We start from the raw sequence: 20768 nt of genomic DNA on the forward strand, positions 1-20768 counted from the left end.
AAAGTACACAGAATCAGAAGATACTCCCCCGTGGGTTTTTTGTTTTTTGTTTTGTTTTGTTTTGCTTTGCTTTTTGATTTGTTTGCTTCCCCCACCCCTTTTGTTCCCTTTCTTTTTCTTTTTCTTTCTCCTTTATTTTTCTTCCTTTTTTTTTTCTCTTTCTCTTTTCTTTCCTTCTTTCTCTCCTCTCTTTTTCTCCTTTTCCCAATACAACTTGCTTTTTGGCCACTCTGCACTGAGCAAAATGACTAGAAGGAAAACCTCACCTCAAAAGAAAGAATCAGAAACAGTCCTCTCTCCCACAGAGTTACAAAATCTGGATTACAATTCAATGTCAGAAAGCCAATTCAGAAGCACTATTATACAGCTACTGGTGGCTCTAGAAAAAAGCATAAAGGACTCAAGAGACTTCATGACTGCAGAATTTAGAGCAAATCAGGCAGAAATTAAAAATCAATTGAATGAGATGCAATCCAAACTAGAAGTCCTAACGACGAGGGTTAACGAGGTGGAAGAACGAGTGAGTGACATAGAAGACAAGTTGATGGCAAAGAGGGAAACTGAGGAAAAAAGAGACAAACAGTTAAAAGACCATGAAGATATATTAAGGGAAATAAACGACAGCCTGAGGAAGAAAAATCTACGTTTAATTGGTGTTCCCGAGGGCGCCGAAAGGGACAGAGGGCAGAATTTGTATTTGAACAAATTCTAGCTGAAAACTTTCCTAATCTGGGAAGGGAAACAGGCATTCAGATCCAGGAAATAGAGAGATCCCCCCCTAAAATCAATAAAAACCGTTCAACACCTCGACATTTAATAGTGAAGCTTGCAAATTCCAAAGATAAAGAGAAGATCCTTAAAGCAGCAAGAGACAAGAAATCCCTGACTTTCATGGGGAGGAGTATTAGGGTAACAGCAGACCTCTCCACAGAGACCTGGCAGGCCAGAAAGGGCTGGCAGGATATATTCAGGGTCCTAAATGAGAAGAACATGCAACCAAGAAAACTTTATCCAGCAAGGCTCTCATTCAAAATGGAAGGAGAGACAAAGAGCTTCCAAGACAGGCAGGAACTGAAAGAATATGTGACCTCCAAACCAGCTCTGCAAGAAATTTTAAGGGGGACTCTTAAAATTCCCCTTTAAGAAGAAGTTCAGTGCAACAATACACAAAAACAAGGACTGAATAGATATCATGGTGACACTAAGCTCTTCTCTCTCAATAGTAACTCTGAATGTGAACGGGCTTAATGACACCATCAAAAGGCGCAGGGTTTCAGACTGGATAAAAAAGCAGGACCCATCTATTTGCTGTCTACAAGAGGCTCATTTTAGACAGAAGGACACCTACAGCCTGAAAATAAAAGGTTGGAGAACCATTTACCATTCGAATGGTCCTCAAAAGAAAGCAGGGGTAGCCATCCTTATATCAGATAAACTAAAATTTACCCTGAAGACTGTAGTGAGAGATGAAGAGGGACACTATATCATACTTAAAGGATCTATCCAACAAGAGGACTTAACAATCCTCAATATATATGCCCCGAATGTGGGAGCTGCCAAATATATCAATCAATAACCAAAGTGAAGAAATACTTAGATAATAATACACTTATACTTGGTGACTTCAATCTAGCTCTTTCTATACTCGATAGGTCTTCTAAGCACATCATCTCCAAAGAAACGAGAGCTCTAAATAATACACTGGACCAGATGGATTTCACAGTTATCTACAGAACTTTACATCCAAACTCAACTGAATACACATTCTTCTCAAGTGCACATGGAACTTTCTCCAGAATAGACCACATACTGGGTCACAAATCGGGTCTGAACCAATACCAAAAGATTGGGATCGTCCCCTGCATATTCTCAGACCATAATGCCTTGAAATTAGAACTAAATCACAACAAGAAGTTTGGAAGGACCTCAAACACGTGGAGGTTAAGGACCATCCTGCTAAAAGATGAAAGGGTCAAACAGGAAATTAAGGAAGAATTAAAAAGATTCATGGAAACTAATGAGAATGACGATACAACCGTTCAAAATCTTTGGGAGGCAGCAAAAGCAGTCCTAAGGGGGAAATACATCGCAATACAAGCATCCATTCAAAAACTGGAAAGAACTCAAATACAAAAGCTAACCTTACACATAAAGGAGCTAGAGAAAAAACAGCAGATAGATCCTACACCCAGGAGAAGACGAGAGTTCATAAAGATTCGAGCAGAACTCAACGAAATCGAGACCAGAAGAATGGTGGAACAGATCAACAGAACCAGGAGTTGGTTCTTTGAAAGAATTAATAAGATAGATAAACCATTAGCCAGCCTTATTAAAAAGAAGAGAGAGAAGACTCAAATTAATAAAATCATGAATGAGAAAGGAGAGATCACTACCAACACCAAGGAAATACAAACGATTTTAAAAACATATTATGAACAGCTATACGCCAATAAATTAGGCAATCTAGAAGAAATGGACACATTCCTGGAAAGCCACAAACTACCAAAACTGGAACAGGAAGAAATAGAAAACCTGAACAGGCCAATAACCAGGGAGGAAATTGAAGCAGTCATCAAAAACCTCCCAAGACACAAGAGTCCAGGGCCAGATGGCTTCCCAGGAGGAATTCTATCAAACGTTTAAAGAAGAAATCATACCTATTCTACTAAAGCTGTTTGGAAAGATAGAAAGAGATGGAGTACTTCCAAATTCGTTCTATGAAGCCAGCATCACCTTAATTCCAAAACCAAAGACCCCACCAAAAAGGAGAATTATAGACCAATATCCCTGATGAACATGGATGCAAAAATCCTCAACAAGATACTAGCCAATAGGATCCAACAGTACATTAAGAAAATTATTCACCATGACCAAGTAGGATTTATCCCCGGGACACAAGGCTGGTTCAACACTCGTAAAACAATCAATGTGATTCATCATATCAGCAAGAGAAAAACCAAGAACCATATGATCCTCTCATTAGATGCAGAGAAAACATTTGACAAAATACAGCATCCATTTCTGATCAAAACTCTTCAGAGTGTAGGGATAGAGGGAATATTCCTCAACATCTTAAAAGCCATCTACAAAAAGCCCACAGCAAATATCAATATCAATGGGGAAGCACTGGGAGCCTTTCCCCTAAGATCAGGAACAAGACAGGGATGTCCACTCTCACCACTGCTATTCAACATAGTACTGGAAGTCCTAGCCTCAGCAATCAGACAACAAAAAGACATTAAAGGCATTCAAATTGGCAAAGAAGAAGTCAAACTCTCCCTCTTCGCCAATGACATGATACTCTACATAGAAAACCCTAAAGTCTCCACCCCAAGATTGCTAGAACTCATACAGCAATTTGGTAGCGTGGCAGGATACAAAATCAATGCCCAGAAATCAGTGGCATTTCTATACACTAACAATGAGACTGAAGAAAGAGAAATTAAGGAGTCAATCCCATTTACAATTGCACCCAAAAGCATAAGATACCTAGGAATAAACCTAACCAAAGAGGTAAAGGATCTATACCCTCAAAACTATAGAACACTTCTGAAAGAAACTGAGGAAGACACAAAGAGATGGAAAAATATTCCATGCTCATGGATTGGCAGAATTAATATTGTGAAAATGTCAATGTTACCCAGGGCAATATACACGTTTAATGCAATCCCTATCAAAATACCATGGACTTTCTTCAGAGAGTTAGAACAAATTATTTTAAGATTTGTGTGGAATCAGAAAAGACCCCGAATAGCCAGGGGAATTTTAAAAAAGAAAACCGTATCTGGGGGCATCACAATGCCAGATTTCAGGTTGTACTACAAAGCTGTGGTCATCAAGACAGTGTGGTACTGGCACAAAAACAGACACATAGATCAGTGGAACAGAATAGAGAATCCAGAAGTGGACCCTGAACTTTATGGTCAACTAATATTCGATAAAGGAGGAAAGACTATCCATTGGAAGAAAGACAGTCTCTTCAATAAATGGTGCTGGGAAAATTGGACATCCACATGCAGAAGAATGAAACTAGACCACTCTCTTTCACCATACACAAAGATAAACTCAAAATGGATGAAAGATCTAAATGTGAGACAAGATTCCATTAAATCCTAGAGAATACAGGCAACACCCTTTTTGAACTCAGCCACAGTAACTTCTTGCAAGATACATCCATGAAGGCAAAAGAAACAAAAGCAAAAATGAACTATTGGGACTTCATCAAGATAAGAAGCTTTTGCACAGCAAAGGATACAGTCAACAAAACTCAAAGACAACCTACAGAATGGGAGAAGATATTTGCAAATGACATATCAGATAAAGGGCTAGTTTCCAAGATCTATAAAGAACTTATTAAACTCAACACCAAAGAAACAAACAATCCGATCATGAAATGGGCAAAAGACATGAAGAGAAATCTCACAGAGGAAGACATAGACATGGCCAACATGCACATGAGAAAATGCTCTGCATCACTTGCCATCAGGGAAATACAAATCAAAACCACAATGAGATACCACCTCACACCAGTGAGAATGGAGAAAATTAACAAGGCGGGAAACCACAAATGTTGGAGAGGATGCGGAGAAAAGGGAACCCTCTTACACTGTTGGTGGGAATGTGAACTGGTGCAGCCACTCTGGAAAACTGTGTGGAGGTTCCTCAAAGAGTTAAAAATAGACCTGCCCTACGACCCAGCAATTGCACTGTTGGGGATTTACCCCAAAGATACAGATGCAATGAAACGCAGGGACACCTGCACCCCGATGTTTATAGCAGCAATGGCCACAATAGCCAAGCTGTGGAAGGAGCCTCGGTGTCCATCGAAAGATGAATGGATAAAAAAGATGTGGTTTATGTATACAATAGAATATTACTCAGCTATTAGAAATGACAAATACCCACCATTTGCTTCAACGTGGATGGAACTGGAGGGTATTATGCTGAGTGAAGTAAGTCAATCGGAGAAGGACAAATATTATATGTTCTCATTCATTTGGGGAATATAAATAATAGTGAAAGGGAATATAAGGGAAGGGAGAAGAGATGTGTGGGAAATATCAGAAAGGGAGACAGAACGTAAAGACTGCTAACTCTGGGAAACGAACTAGGGGTGGTAGAAGGGGAGGAGGGCGGGGGGTGGGAGTGAATGGGTGACGGGCACTGGGAGTTATTCTGTATGTTGGTAAATTGAACACCAATAAAAAATAAATTAAAAAAACATAATGAGAAAAAAATTTCTCCAACACCCTCATTTCTTTGAGGAAGAAACTGAGGTACAGAAAGGTAAAGTAAATTGATCAAAGACACAGCAAGTTAATGTAGGCTTGGGAAACAAGCTCATGATAATACTCATGATAATTATTCCTTCTTTTGTGATGCTTACTTCTTCTATGATTTAATATTATGCTGCATCATACGTTTATTATAATAAAAATTATGTGGAAGTCAAAAAAAAATTTCTGTTGATATTATGATTGATATTTCATTGACTTAACAAATTAAGTTCAAAAAAATTAAATTAATAAAATTAAGTCTTCTGAACCATGAATATGGTATATTTCTCTACTCCATAACTTCTACCACTATTGTTTTGTATGTTTTAGTACAGATGACATTCATATACTTTATTAAATTCATTGTGTAATTTAAGTTTTGATATTTTAAATGTAAGGTTTTATTTTATATTTATACCTCATATATGGATATACTTTTGATTTTGATCAATTGGCCTCATACCTATGAAATTTCTAAATTCACTCATTATCTCTTGTAATTGTTTTGAGATACCTTAGGAATAACTAGAAAGATGGTTATATCCTCTGTGAATAAATATCATCTTATATCTTTCATTAAAATTGTTATGCTTTTTACTTCATTCTCTTATTTGATTATACTGACTAGAACTTCCAGAACAATGTTGAGTAGAAGTGGTGAGCATAGACATTCTTGCTTTGTTCCTCATCCCATGAGAAAATTATAGAATTTATACCATTAGGTGTAGTGCTGGTTGTAGTTTCCGTTTTTAAAAGTTTCTGTAGATGCTCTTTTTTTTTTTAATTTTTATTTATTTATGATAGTCACACGAGAGAGAGAGAGAGAGAGGGAGGCAGAGGCGCACACAGGCAGAGGGAGAAGCAGGCTCCATGCACCGGGAGCCCGACGTGGGATTCGATCCCGGGTCTCCAGGATCGCGCCCTGGGCCAAAGGCAGGCGCCGAACCGCTGTGCCACCCAGGGATCCCTTCTGTAGATGCTCTTAATTAGACTGAGGAATTTCTCTTCTCATCGTTGCTGAAAGTTATAATGAAAGGATACTGAATTTTACAAATGATTTTTTATTAAGATGGTCATGTAGTGCTTCTCTTTCATTCTGTTAGCCAGTAAGACTGCAACTTTCTGCTTGAGTTCCAGCTATTCCATACCACTCTGGTAGAGAATGTCTTCAGGCAAAAAATTAAACTCATCCAGTCCGGTTCCTGTTTTCAGGGGGGTACACTCTTCCAGTTTCTGCGTGCTTTTGGTCACTCTCCCCTGCCTTCAAATAGTTGTTTTTTATTTCATCAAAAATGTATTATTCTTTTCTGCCTTATGGTAGTCCAATAATAGCCCCTTCACTATTGCTAGAAACAAAATTTCCTAGTTAGTGTTTCCTAACAGTGTTTAAAATAAAATAATATCTAATTCCTACTTGAGTAGAAAACAGTAATAAATAAGTTCTCTACTTTCTAATGAAAAACATTTAAAATACATGTGTTCAACTCCCACAAAGTCAAAGGCAAAAAAAGTAATTATTATGTGTGAAAATTACCCTCTTCCCTTAAAAAATATACTGAAGTTCGGGGATCCCTGGGTGGCTCAGCGGTTTAGCGCCTGCCTTTGGCCTAGGGCGCGATCCTGGGGTCCCGGGATCGAGTCCCGGGTCAGGCTCCCGGCATGGAGCCTGCTTCTCCCTCCTCCTGTGTCTCTGCCTGCCTCTCTCTCTCTCTCTCTCTCACAAATAAATAAATAAATCTTTATATCTATATCTATATCTATATATATATATACTGAAGTTCTATTGTAATAATTTCCACTCTTACTTCAAAGACTTAATCTAACTTCTTAGTGGAGTCCTTCTTCCTGTTATACCACAATATTTAGAAATATAAAAGTTTATCAATCATACAATTCTCTAGTTGCTGAAAAATATAGTTGGATTCCTTATTATACAGCAAAAAAAACTTCTCAAGTGACAGAACCTATTGACGGGCTAGCCCAACTTAATATTCATCCCCCGTCTTCCATTCCAACTCCATTAATAAAAGTTAGAGAAACAATGCTCAACTATACTTTCCTTTGCAGGTAGAAATGGGCATGTAACAAAGTTTTGGCCAATAACAAATAAATGGAATTTTTCTAGATTACATCTAGGAAAGCATTTGTTTTCTTAACAGAAACCCAGATATCATAAGCAAAACTCCTTCCCCTTTCTTCATCTTGAAAGTAGTCATGATGCCAATTCTTGGAGCTTATAAGCATGAAAGAAAAGCCATAAGTATGATCCTATCATTCATATACCTTAGACCAAAAGCAGGAGTCTCCCAACTCCAGAAATCCTCAGTAAGAGAAAACTATCCATTTAGATTACTGATAGTCAAGTTTTTCTTACTTACAACCAAACTACTTTTAACTACTATAGGATTGAACTTCCAAGATAGCACATTTATACCAATTCATATCCCCAGAGTCTATTACAGTGCCTGGAACATAGGGCTTATTAAATCTTTGTTAAATGAATGACCATATGACTATAATTTATAGTAATTTGTAGTAATAAATTACTAAGGTATAAACCAGTTCAAATTTAAAATATAATTTTGGAAGTCAACAAATTTTTGTAAGTTTGCATTTCTTCCAATACTTTATAAGGAGTTTATTGTTGATGATAATTACATGTTTACTGTAGCATCTTCAACATGGTGTTGATTTTTGGATTGGTTTGGAATTTTCCTAAAAATTCCTCCCAAACTGTATAAAACACATTTGCAAGTGTTAGATTTGGGGGTAAACATTATTGGGTACTTCTTTCTTATGACTTTAATAATTTTTACTTAAATGTCTGTCAAGTCTTAAAAACTATATCACATCTGTGAAGATTTGGTTAATCTATACAAGAATTTAGTTCATCTACACTCACCTTACACACATTTTTTCATATTTTTAAACACTTTTATTACCATGGCACCTTGTAACAATTGTAAAATTCTCAAAACAAGAAATTACAATACCTAAAAGTTTTAGTCTGTGATTTAGATTCTATTTTTCATTACTTCTGGAGGAACTGCATTTAACAATATTATAATACATAGAGAAATCTAAGTCATTAAACTTTTGGAAAACATGAACTCCATGGAAAATATTCTGTATTTCATGAATATGTTTTTCACGCAATTTATATTTTTAAAATAAAACTTTTTAGTAATACAATTTCTCATTTTAAGTGTAAATGTTCTCAAAGTGAAAATAAGAGGTTGGTAACTATGCAGTATTATTCAATAAATATTTTGGTTAAAACCCTCAATAGTTTAAATCATAGAAAGTCGTTATAAATGAACCATGTTTCTGTTGTTTAAAGAATCACAGGGCATATAATGAATAGTTTCTTTTAGTGCTCTGCTACTCAGAACAAAATAACTTCATCCTGATGGGGTTTTGTGTTATGCTTGACACCAAGGCTTCCATGCACAGTTACAAAGTCTGTGTACCAACTCTGACTGAAATACAAGCATGTGGTTTATAAATCATGAGAACAGCTTCAAAAGTAAATATGAATACAGCTGTATCCAAAGGCTTAATAAAAAGTGAAATTAAGACACCCATTAATTAGAGAGCAACAAAATAGTTTCAAAAGTAAGTGAAAAATTTTGCAGAATGCAGAGTTAGGAATTTCTCCTTCCTAGGCTCTGAATAAATCAGAGAATTCCAGGGTTGAAGAAGTTTAATAACTTGGTTTTTAATCCTCAGCACTTGGTAATAGACAACTAAGATACGGGTAGATATAGATGTGAATATAGAATTTATAGACGCCTGTGATTAAGGTATCTTAATCAGAGAGAAAAATAACTTAGCCAAAACTCTATAATCCCAATGACTATTCAATTTTATGTCAAAAAGCCAAAGTTATTTCTTATTTAACAATTAAATGTTCTGATGTATCTCCTTTTATTAGACAACTTAGACAAAGTAGAAACTATTCATTTCTTCCACAAATAAATTTTTTACTTATTTTTATTCTGTTTCATGAGTTTAATCACACATCAGAAATAAGATTTGAGATGACAGAGCTCAGAAGTCTGAGGTCACATGTGAGTTTCTTTAAATAATGATTCATCTATATTCCAAGTAATTTGCATATCTTACTCTTAAAATTTCTAGGAAATATACATCTATCAATCATAAGCCACAAAAAAAAAATATGAAAGTGTGAAAGAAAATAAAGGATGATATAAAACCTATACTGACAATAGGGGACATTAGGAGATGGCCATATTATTTCTTGTCATAAAACTAAGAAGTTTTTTTTAAAAACGGTCTAGCAAAATAAAAAAGGATGCATTTCAAAGAGAATCCAAAGAAGCCATTCATTAAATGTAAACACTTTTATATTCTGCACTTTTTTTTTTTCCAAATGGGTCAATACAAAGACAAGTGAGGAGTTCTGGAGACATTTAATACCAATTATGGATCAAATTTCCTACTCGCAAAAGCTCCATTTTCTGTCTTTTGGCCAAACTTACAGATTTAGCCATTTGATGAATGGGCCTCTCAAATTACAGACTTTCATGAACTACAAAACTGTGTCTTTAACAAAAATACTACATAAGAAAAAAGATGGGCTTAGGCACAATTCTCCTATTCTTAGGTTTTGCTAAATTCTGAAGTGCATAATAACTAAGTTGTCTGGGAATTAAAGACTTTCTACCTTTAATTTCACCTTGATGCAAAGGTGAGAATATCATTTATTCACACATCAATCTTGATTAAGTCTTCTTAATTTTCCCAAGAGGACCTTATGCCACCTTTGGACTGGTTGTTATATTATAAACATCTGCCCTTAATAAGTAACCTAGCTATTCCAAGTAATTACAAGTGAACACATCTTTGACATTTCAGCTGTCAGTGCTTATTAAAAACCAGTTAGGAAAAAAATATTTATAGCTACGAGAAGCAAATATTACCATTGTAAGTAGCTATGTCAGATCTCAGGCTCTCCACTTGGATAAATAGTAGATTCCAAGACAGGGGCAGGAATGGTACAAAGTGAGTCTGAGATGTGTGGACAGGAAGCAAGAATTTTTCAAAGACTAGTGGGGCCGGTCAAATGGATATGAGGTAATGTGAAGGGGCTCCCACTGAAAGCTAAAGTGCTGAACATCTAAGAAACACAAAATATAGTGGTTCTAGTAAATTAACATGTAGATTTTCTAGAAATTCATGAATACAAAATTATACTCAGAAAAACAGAACACCTCTAAGGTGTCTATTAAGACAACTTTGTAGTTTGAAAATTGATCATTAAAGTGAAAGAATTAAGTAGGTCTATTTTTCCAATAGACACTGTGTTTCAGTAGGACCCATCATTCCATGCTCTGGAAGAACACCAGCAAATAAAGATCAAATGACAGAAAACATTTAAGGATTATCAATTGTCATTAAAATCATTAGGTAAATGGTTGATGGAGAACTGTCCATCTATATGGTAACAAAGTAACACCCTACTGATTACTTACATGAGACAATGAGGAAACACATCTGGGGATCAGGTTTTTATAACCCTAACCCATAAGTCAGTCTGAGCATTGCTAAGAGTGGGGCAACCAGGTATAACATGTTTCCTGATGTAACACAACATGAAGGACCCATAGTGTATTCCAGACAAAATTGTTTAATTGGAATTCATTCCAATTCCTTGAAAAATATGGGGTATCTGGATGGTTCAGTCAATTAAGCATCAGCCTTTGGCTTAAGTCATGATCTGGGGGTCCTGGGATGGAGCTCCACATCAGCCCCCCCCCCCATTCAAAGGGAATAAAATCTTCAAATTCTAATAAATAAAATATTTTTAAAAAGGAGGGGGGGGATACGGGTGATTTTCTCTAAGAGAATAGCCAGATAAATCCAGAAGATATTTTGTAGGACAACCAGCACAGTCTTCAGCAAGTTACTACCATGATAAAAAGCACTGCTCCAGATTTCAACAAAACTTAAACATAATAACAAGAATTAATGCATGGGCCTGGACTGGATTCTGGTTACAACAAACCAATTATATAAAAGATATTGGGGGGGGGGTGTCTGGGTGGTTCAGTCAATTAAGTGGCTGACTTCAGCTCGGGTCATGATCTCAAGGTCCTGAGACTGGGCCTCACCTCAGGCTCCTCACTTAGCAGGGAGTTTGTATTTCCCTCTCCCTCTGCCCCTCCTCCTGCTAGTGTGCATTCTCTGTCTCCCAAACAAATACAATCTTTTTTTTAAAAAGGCATTTGGAAGATAGTAGGGGGAAATGGAATAGGAACTAGAAATTAAGAGAGATAAAAACTTTATTGGCATGAAAAAGTAAGTATTTTAAATAACAATTTAACTGGAAAAAAGTAATTTAAAATATTATGCATAATGATTTTTTTGCAAAACACACACTATGATCTTTTTTTTCTGAGTAAAATGGCTTCTTTCTTATTGTTATCTATCTGTATCTTTTGATTTTATACAATATATATACAATGCATTTGTAATAATGAAAGATTACTATTAATTAGAAAATATTTATGGTCTTAATAATATATAGTCCATTCACATATGCTGTAGCTAGTGCTCACTTCGGCAGCACATATACACATATGCTGTAGCTAGATGGTCTAACTTTTCCCTTGAAACAAGTCATATTATCTCAGAGCTAACAACTGGGCCTAATTATTTTGTTCCCACTCCCAATTCTGGCAATAGAATTGCTTTCCCTAAATGATGAGAATAAATCTTGCATTCACCTTACACCAAATGAAATATTCAAACACTATAATATGTAATTGTATCAATTATGACATCATTAGGGAGTCTAGGTTGTTTATATATAGTCATGGAAGAAAATAGTCATGGTTTCCATGATTCATTAGTTGGTTTCTTTACCACGGACACTGGTTTTTACAATTATCTTTCACTTTTTCTTTAACGTCTAGGAAACTTAGAGCCCAGTTCTTGGTCACTACATACTCTTCAAGGGGGTGTGCTATCAATGTGGCTGCCATCTATTAATTCCTTACCTAGCTTTTCTCCTTGCCCAGATTTCTTCAATTGTTTGGATCTTTTAATTGCATATGTTAATGTGGTTAGGAACTTTTACAGCATGATCTAGAGTGTTGATTGATTAATTAATTAAGATGGACAGAAGAAAAAAAAATCTAAGAAATATTCTAGCCAAAGCACGCTGGCTCAATACCCTCAGTGCTATACCTGTTCTGGGCTGTTCATAAGAAAGTTACTTCCTTGGCCATTCTCAGGTCAGCTTCCTGTGGGAGTAACTTCAGTCCTACAAGGTAAAAATCATTCCCTAAATGTTCATTGAAAGCTGACATTGTGGAAACAGCCATATGAAGACATTTTCTGCATGACTGGTAAAGCTGCTGCTGACACTACTTGCTATATTCTTTAATAACAAAGGCGGAGAATTTAACATTTTCTATTCATTGCTACCTAGGGAGTTTCTGTTACTTCAGAAAAAGGTTTCCATCAACTAAAAATTACTTTTTCCTTGCCAGGAATTATAATACATACATCACCGAAATTGGATCTAAAGATAAGTGCTTCGGTCCAGTTCCATGGGTCTCAATCTAAACATTCCCTATTTATCATCAGTTTTCAACGTTGCCACAGAGTCATTTTGGCAGCCCAAGGACAAGATCTGGAATCAAGCTAAATTTTTAAAAGAACTAATATATGGAAAGTCTTACCTTTGCAGTAAATGCAGACTTCAAAATGATCATCACACAAGGAAACCACAGTACTAAGAGAAATGGTGACTACAACAAAAACTGATTTATAAACCCTTAGCTGGAACTTGGAAGCTGAATCTTACAACTGGGTAAATAATGGAGAATGAGGTAATCAAGTTTTCTATCCAGTGTGTAAAAAAATTAATAAAGCGTGAAAATCTCAAAAAAATTAGAAATTCATCAATGGGAAAAAGATAAAATATATATAGAAAGAATAAGCCACTTAATAAACTATTAGGGCATACTACTAAATAAACTATTTATTTGTAATTGTTATGTGAAAGGTTTAAATTAACGATGAAGAGCACTGGCTTTGGGGATAGGAGGACAGGGGCTTGAATGCTGGCTTTGTTATTTACCAGCTATATGATCTTATGTAAAATAATAAGGCTCTTTTAGCCAATTTTCTGCTCTGGAATTTGTAGTTAATAATACTTCTACCTGACAGAATTATTATGATGCTTGAATGATATAATACATGAAAACTATTTAGTCAAGTGGCTAGAATATAGTGTGTGCTTAGTAAATGATACTGTGTGGTAGCTGTAATGATCACTAAAAGATCACTGAATTTCTAACACCATGAAATTCCGGGGCATTTGTTTTCTTTGTGAACTCAAATCTCCTTCCCTTTGATAACTGTCCTGGAAAAGAATACCATATTTATATTTGGAGTCATTATGAAAGCAAAAAAAATAGCCAAAAAAAAAACCCAAAGACCAGTGAAATTAAATATTATACAAAAGAAACAGCCACTTAAGAGAAAATGTCATAATAACACTGGAAGAAATAGTAGAAGTGGAGAAAGTGACAAATGTAATCATGAAGACATGACAGATATATACCAATTATTTTTATAGTATATGGTTTTTTCATTAGTTTTGAAAGATACGTATGATTCTGTATTTACTCTATTTTTAAACTAGTACTCTGTAATTTAAACTAGTCCTCTGGGGCAGCCCCGGTGGCTAGGAGGTTTAGCGCTACCTTCAGCCCACGGTGTGACCCTGGACACCTGGGATCCAGTCCCACATTGGGCTCCCAGCATGCCAGCATGGAGCCTGCTTCTCTCTCTGCCTGTGTCTCTGCCCTCCCCCCCCATCTCTCATGAATAAAAAAAAAAAATTAAATATTTAAAAAATAATAAACTAGTCCTCTGGAATAGGAGTCATGGAACCAGGTCTACTATTTCTAGGCTGCACATCACTTTTCTCCTAACTTCTAGCAGGCAGATACACCAACGCCAACACACACACACACACACACACACACACTCTCAGAGTGAAGAGTTTTATATCATGGGAGTTCAAAAGGTACTTTAGGCTATTAGTAAAATTACCTAATCCAAGAAACACCATAACGGTTTTAACTCTTCTACTAGTTTTAGTTCAATTTTCTTATTTCAGATTGTGAAGAACTACAGGCAGAATTTTTAGGTCAGTGAATTTGTTATACCCATTCTGTACCACATGTTATGTAGTTTTAAAGAACACCTGTAATAGGATGTTTCTAAGAACACACACACACAAAGAAAAGGAAAAGAAAAAACTACAGGAAGCACTGACAAGCACCTCCAGCTTCAAAAATAACTTTTTGCTGAACAGATGGAGATGATGTCATTTACTAAGAAAGTGAAGACTGAGGAGAGAAATAGGTTCAGGGGCTAATAAACAAGATCTAAATCTTGTTTTAAACATGTTAATGTGGGATTCCTACTAGTCATCCATGTTGAGTTCTTAAATAGGCAGCAGCATATGAATCTAAACCTTAGGTGAGAGGTCTAGGCAGAAGATAGAAATCTGAGCATTTCAGCATATAATAATAACACCTAACATTTATTGAGTGCTTACTATAAGCTGCACACTGTTAATATAATCCTCAAAATACCCCTGCAACTAAAGCACTATTATCCTCGTTATATGGATAAAGAAACTGACATCCAACAAAGTCAAGTAATCTGCCTGAAGTCACACAGCTAGTAAATGGTGGAGCCAAGATGTATGAGCAGACAGTATGGCTCCTGAGTCTCCCTACTTCATACTAGTATTCATAGACTCACAACTTTAAGAACACCTTAAAGGATAAGGATAGACCTGAATATATAGCTTAGAAACATGCCCTAGTGCAAAGGTTGGGTAGAAAATAACAGAACTTTGAATGAAACCCAGGAGTTGTGACATCATATTAAGTAGGATAGGAAATGCTTCAAGAAGAGAATGGTTCAACTGAGTTGAATGCTACTGTGAGATTGAAAAAGCTCACGTTGAATTTGATTACACGGAGACACTGACCTCTTCAGGAGCCATCTTGGTTTCTGCAAAGGTGTGGGACCAGATTAGCAAGAACTTAAAGTAAATGGGAGGTGAGAAAGTGGTGACAGTAATTGCAGGGTACTACTTTAGAAGTTTTACCATGAATGGGAACAGAGAGGGGGTGTTTGAAGGCAGGTGTTTGCTTTAGAAGCTTTTTGCTTCTTTGGTTGATGGTAATTATCTAACAGAAGAGCAGATAACAGGAGGAGCAGGATCCTAAAAAAGAATGAGGAAAAGGGTACAAAGAACAATTAGAAGGATAGACTGTGATCAAAGGAAGGCCACTTACTTGATGGAAATACAAAGGGAGGAGCAGATGTACTAAGGAAAAATGATGTGGTGGAGAGAAGAAGATAAGAGAGTTTCCAAGTTAATCTGTATTGTCTTAATGAAGTGTGAGCTGAGATCAGGATCTGAGAGTGGGAAAGGGTGTGGGATATAGGAAAAAAGAAGAAAGTATCATAAGTCATCTCCCTGAGTGGGAAAGCAAGCTTAATAAAGAACAATAATGATTGATGAGCAGGGTTGAGGGCCAATTTGAGGGCTGTAACCATGAATTCAAAAAAAACCAATAATCCCAGTGTGTGATTTTCTTCAGCAATGTTTACTTGTTCTGGTGCAAGCAGGGAAAAATGCGGATGATGACAATGATAATAATACTCATTGACAATGATAATAATACTCATTGAAGACTTACTTTGTACCACTTTTCTCAATGTTTTACATATAATGAACGTTAAACAACTCTTTACGGCAACATTTCAAATCAAATATCAAAGACAGATGAGAGTTGAATAGCTCAGGTAACTATAATTGTAGATCAATAGTGAGAAGGTAGGGGTATGGTATCAGCAGATAATAATTACTTCAAATACCCAACAAACCAGGCATTTATCCAAAGAAGATATCCAGATGGCCAACAACAATGAAAAGGTGCTCAACATCATTAATCGTCAGGGAAATGCAAATCAAAACCATAATGAGATATCATTTCATATCTGTCAGAATGGCTAAAAACAAAAACAGAAGAAAGAACAAGTATTGGTGAGGATGTAGAGAAAAAGAAACCCCTTGCACTGTTGGTAGGAATGCAAATTGGTGCACTCTGGAGAACAGTAGGGAGATTCCTCAAAACACTAAAAATCAACAGATGAATAGATAAAGATGTGGTACTATATATACATACACACACAAACACACACACACACTGGAATATTACTCATCCATCAAAAAGAATAAAGTCTTGCATTTGCAATGACATGGATAGAACTAGAGGGTATTATGCTCAGTGAAATTAGTCAGAGAAAGATAAATACCATATGATCTCACTCATATGTAGAATTTAAGAAACAAAACAAACCAGCAAAGGGGGGGAAAAGAGAAAGAATAAACCCAAGAAACAGATTCTTAACTATAGAAAACAAACTGATGGTTACCAGAGAGGAGGGGGTGGAGGGATGGGTGAAATAGATAATGGGGAGTAAAGAGCACACTTATTATGATGAACACTGTGTAATGAATAGAACTATTGGGTCATTATATTGTACATTTGAAACTAACACTGTATGTTAACTATACTTAAATTAAAATTAAAAACTTAACAAAAAATAATAATTTCTTTAAAGAAACTAAGAGAAATGATTTAGAAACAGCCATGGAGGGGATCCCTGGGTGGCTCAGTGGTTTAGCGCCTGCCTTTGGCACAGGGCGCGATCCTGGAGTCCTGGGATTGAGTCCCGCGTCGGGCTCCCGGCATGGAGCCTGCTTCTCCCTCCTGTGTCTCTGCCTCTATCTCTCTCTATGTCTATCATAAATAAATAAATAAATAAATAAATAAATAAATAAATAAATAAATAAATCTTAAAAAAAAAAAAAACAGCCATGGAACACTGGAAAGCAAGGAAAACACTGCCCAATTCATGGCCATGAAAAAGCAACGTCCTTATGGACAGATTTTATTTTAGCAAGATTAAAAAGAGCATTCAAAGGAGACGGAAGATTCAGTGTGGTTTGCTAAACAGAAATGGAAAGTTTCATACACACAGGCATAGTAAAAAGGGAAGAAAAGGAGATTGGATTCAGTATGATGATGGCTACAAAAAGGTGGGAAATTCTGGGTAACACTGCTTGACAAGGATGCTCAGACCCCACCTGAGCCTAACATGTGAGAGAAAAAGAGGCAAGTTCTGAAAATATCTAGAAGTTCTAGCAGGCTGACATGGAATGCTCAGCTTGAATGTTGGGAGTTGGATGCTCAGAGTTGAACCAGAAAAGCAAGAACCATTTTAGGTATCTTGAACAGGAAGGAACTTACATGTAGGAATTAGGGATTTAAACTGTTGGAAGGCATAAAAAGTGTCGGAGTTGTGGGAGACAGCGCTGAGGAGCTCAACTGCTGATAGCAATGAAAGGGGTAATTCTCAGAACACTAAACTTCACAAAACCCATTACTTTCTCAATGAAACAGTGTCTATACTACTATCTGACTTCCAAATCTAATTTAAATGTCTCTCATTGATAGACTCTAAATAGGAAACCAGCTGACAGGGAGTTTAGAAAATGTGATTTTCAGGATTCCAGTCCCTGAATACAGGGGAGAGAAGTGAAGGGGGAAATAGCACTGAGTTACCAACATAAGCTTCCACAAATGACACAACACCACTGACATGGCCTCTCTCTTCCTCCGTCCCTCCCTGCCTCTGTCTCTTTTTCTTTCCGCTATTCACACCCTCTGTCTCCTGGAAATACAAAAAATTATGGTGGTCCTGGGCATGCTCCTTTCCCTTTCACCTCTCCATCCCCATCTAAACAATCACAAAGTCTTACCATCTCTGCCTCCTCCACCTGTCACTACATGTTATCTTCCCTAAGCTCAATCTTGTCCTTCAGGCTTTCACCCTTTCTGTTCCCTCCAGCTACCTCCTCCAACTCCACATCCCCTTCCTGGCCTCATTTCTACCCTTTATTTGGATGCTAGCTTGGTATAACTTACTGCCAAAAGCCCTTGCTCATTCCACCCAAGAGGTCTAATGTCCCTTTCATGTGCTGTCATAATGCCCTATACTTCTCCCACAATAACTCACACTGTATTTTAAATTAGGTTGCTTGTTAATACTCTTCCAGAGAGAGACTGGGGCCCTATTAAGACAGAGACTATATCTTGCTTGTTCCTATTGTAACCTTAATGTCTTTCAAAAATAAGTCCTTAAATACTTGTAGAAGAAAGGAAGACAGTGTTATGAATTGACTTTGGTCACCCCAAATTCATATGTTGAAGTGCTAACCCTCAATGTGATTGTATTTGGAAACAGAGCCTTTTAAAAAAGTAATTAAGGTTAGGTGAGAGAAAAGGAAGAAGACTTAACCCACTAAAATTTTAAGTGTCCTTATAAGAGGAAGAGACATTAGGGATATATGTGCACAGATAAAGGGCTCTGTGAGGACACAGCAAGCAGGTGGCCATCTGCAAACCCAAGAGAGAGGATTTGGGAGAAATTAAACCTAAGGACACCTTAATCTTGGAGTTTCCTCCTTCGGATCTGTAAGAAAACTAATTTCTATTTAAGCTACCCAGTCTGTGGCATTTTGTTAGGACACCCTAACAGACTAATACAGAGAGAGAAGGAGAAGAAGGGAAGAAAGGAAGAAAAGAGAAAAGGAGGGGGGGGGGAAACAATAGGTCTTTCCCTTTATTTCTTTACTAGAGTTTCATTGATATAGTCAGTTTTCAAAATTCTCACATTTGGAACATATTATGTACCACGTTTGTAAGGAACTCCTAATATTCTTATTTATACTGCTTTTGTTTATATTCCCACTGATGTGAAATGAAACTGTAAGGAAATACACTGCCCATATCAAGAAAAATTGGCAACTGTTTTTCCTTCTAAAAATAATTTTACAGAAGAGTAGATCCTTGAAAGGTAAAATTTCCAAGAAGGAGGAAAGGTAAAAGTGTTTCCCTATTCTGAATCTCTTCTACATGACCTATCCCAAAAAGAAATAAAAATCAAATTATCAAATACACCCAACCTCCTGTGTTCTAGGCCCAAATTTAAGTTTTCCAAGAAGAAATTTTTAATAAAGCATATTAAAATTTGACAAGACTGACTTATTTTTCTTCCAGGCACTTTCCTTTTTAAGAAGGCAATCTATATTTATACCGTCCAATACAGTAGCTCCTAATGTCATGCACCTTTTAAATTTAAACTCTAATCAATTAAAATTAAGTGAAATTTATTATTTACTTCCTCAATCTCACCAGTAACATTTCAGCAGTCATGTGTGCCTAATAGCTACCATATTGGGCAGTGCAAATATAGAATATTTCTACCATAGTAGAAAGTTCTTTTAGATGGCACTGGTCTAGATCAATAGTTTAATACAAAGGAATATCTCTGAGGATAGGAATTTCAGACAAGTCAAGTAATAGAGAGAGGCTGAGTAGGCCTCCTCATACCCTATCCTTTTGAGCCCCTTTAACAGTAAGTTAGATTTTCAGTACCCATACCAGAAAACTCAATTCAAATTGACATAAACAACAAAGAATTTTATTTACTCACATAACTTTAAAATTCAATGGAGTTCAGGCATGGTTTAATCAGGATGCTGGCTCTACTTTTCTCTAATTTTTCCACAGTCTTTTATTAACAGTTTAACCCTTAACCTAACTTCTCTCAATGTTTACAAATTACTGCAGCAGTTCTGGACCTCTACCCCACACATTATCCAGAGAAAGTTTTTCTTGTCACCCTGCCGTACAATAAATGTCCTTTATTTCACTTATTTCACCCTGCTTGGGCCAATCAATCTTAAGCAATAATAATGCCCAGGTAAATAACATGAACTGATAATCAAAGTACTAGGCACTAATCCAGTCATCATGGCAGCTGTATCATACTTAAGCAGATTTGCTTAAACCTGTGAAGACTCACTCTAGAAACTGGGATAAAGTCAAAACCCCTCCCCACCCACCCATTGCTCAAAAAAACTGAACAGGGGCTCCCTGGGTGGCTCAGCGGTTTAGCGCCTGCCTTTGGCCTGGGGCATGATCCTGGAGTCCCGGGATCGAGTCCCGTATCAGGCTCCCTGCATGGAGCCTGCTTCTCCCTCTGCCTGTGTCTCTGCCTCACTCTCTCTCTCTCTCTCTCTCTCTCTGTCTCTCATGAATAAATAATAAATCTTAAAAAAAAAAAAAAAAAAAACTTAACAGCTGCTATGCCATAGAGGGGGTAGTTCTCCAAAAGAAGTTAAGTGTTGTTTTAAATGGGAGCTCTGGATGCTGGGCAGGCACCCAACATATATGCCCCTATATACTCATATAAAATAAGTTTGTAGGGGTTTAAAACAAGTCCAAAGGTTATGTTCACTTTTGGTTTTGAGAGACCAAACCTCCAAAAGGTCAGAGATTTTATGCTACTTTACAAACT

General features: G+C 36.6%; 1 protein-coding gene across 11 annotated transcripts in view; it reads right to left on the minus strand.

Moving 5' to 3' along the window:
• LOC144317254 (uncharacterized) overlaps positions 1-20768 on the minus strand; it is a 228375-nt gene that overhangs the window by 46008 nt on the left and 161599 nt on the right. The window lies entirely within an intron of this gene.

This window comes from Canis aureus, chromosome 7, assembly GCF_053574225.1.
Source record: "Canis aureus isolate CA01 chromosome 7, VMU_Caureus_v.1.0, whole genome shotgun sequence".
Taxonomy (NCBI): domain Eukaryota; kingdom Metazoa; phylum Chordata; class Mammalia; order Carnivora; family Canidae; genus Canis; species Canis aureus.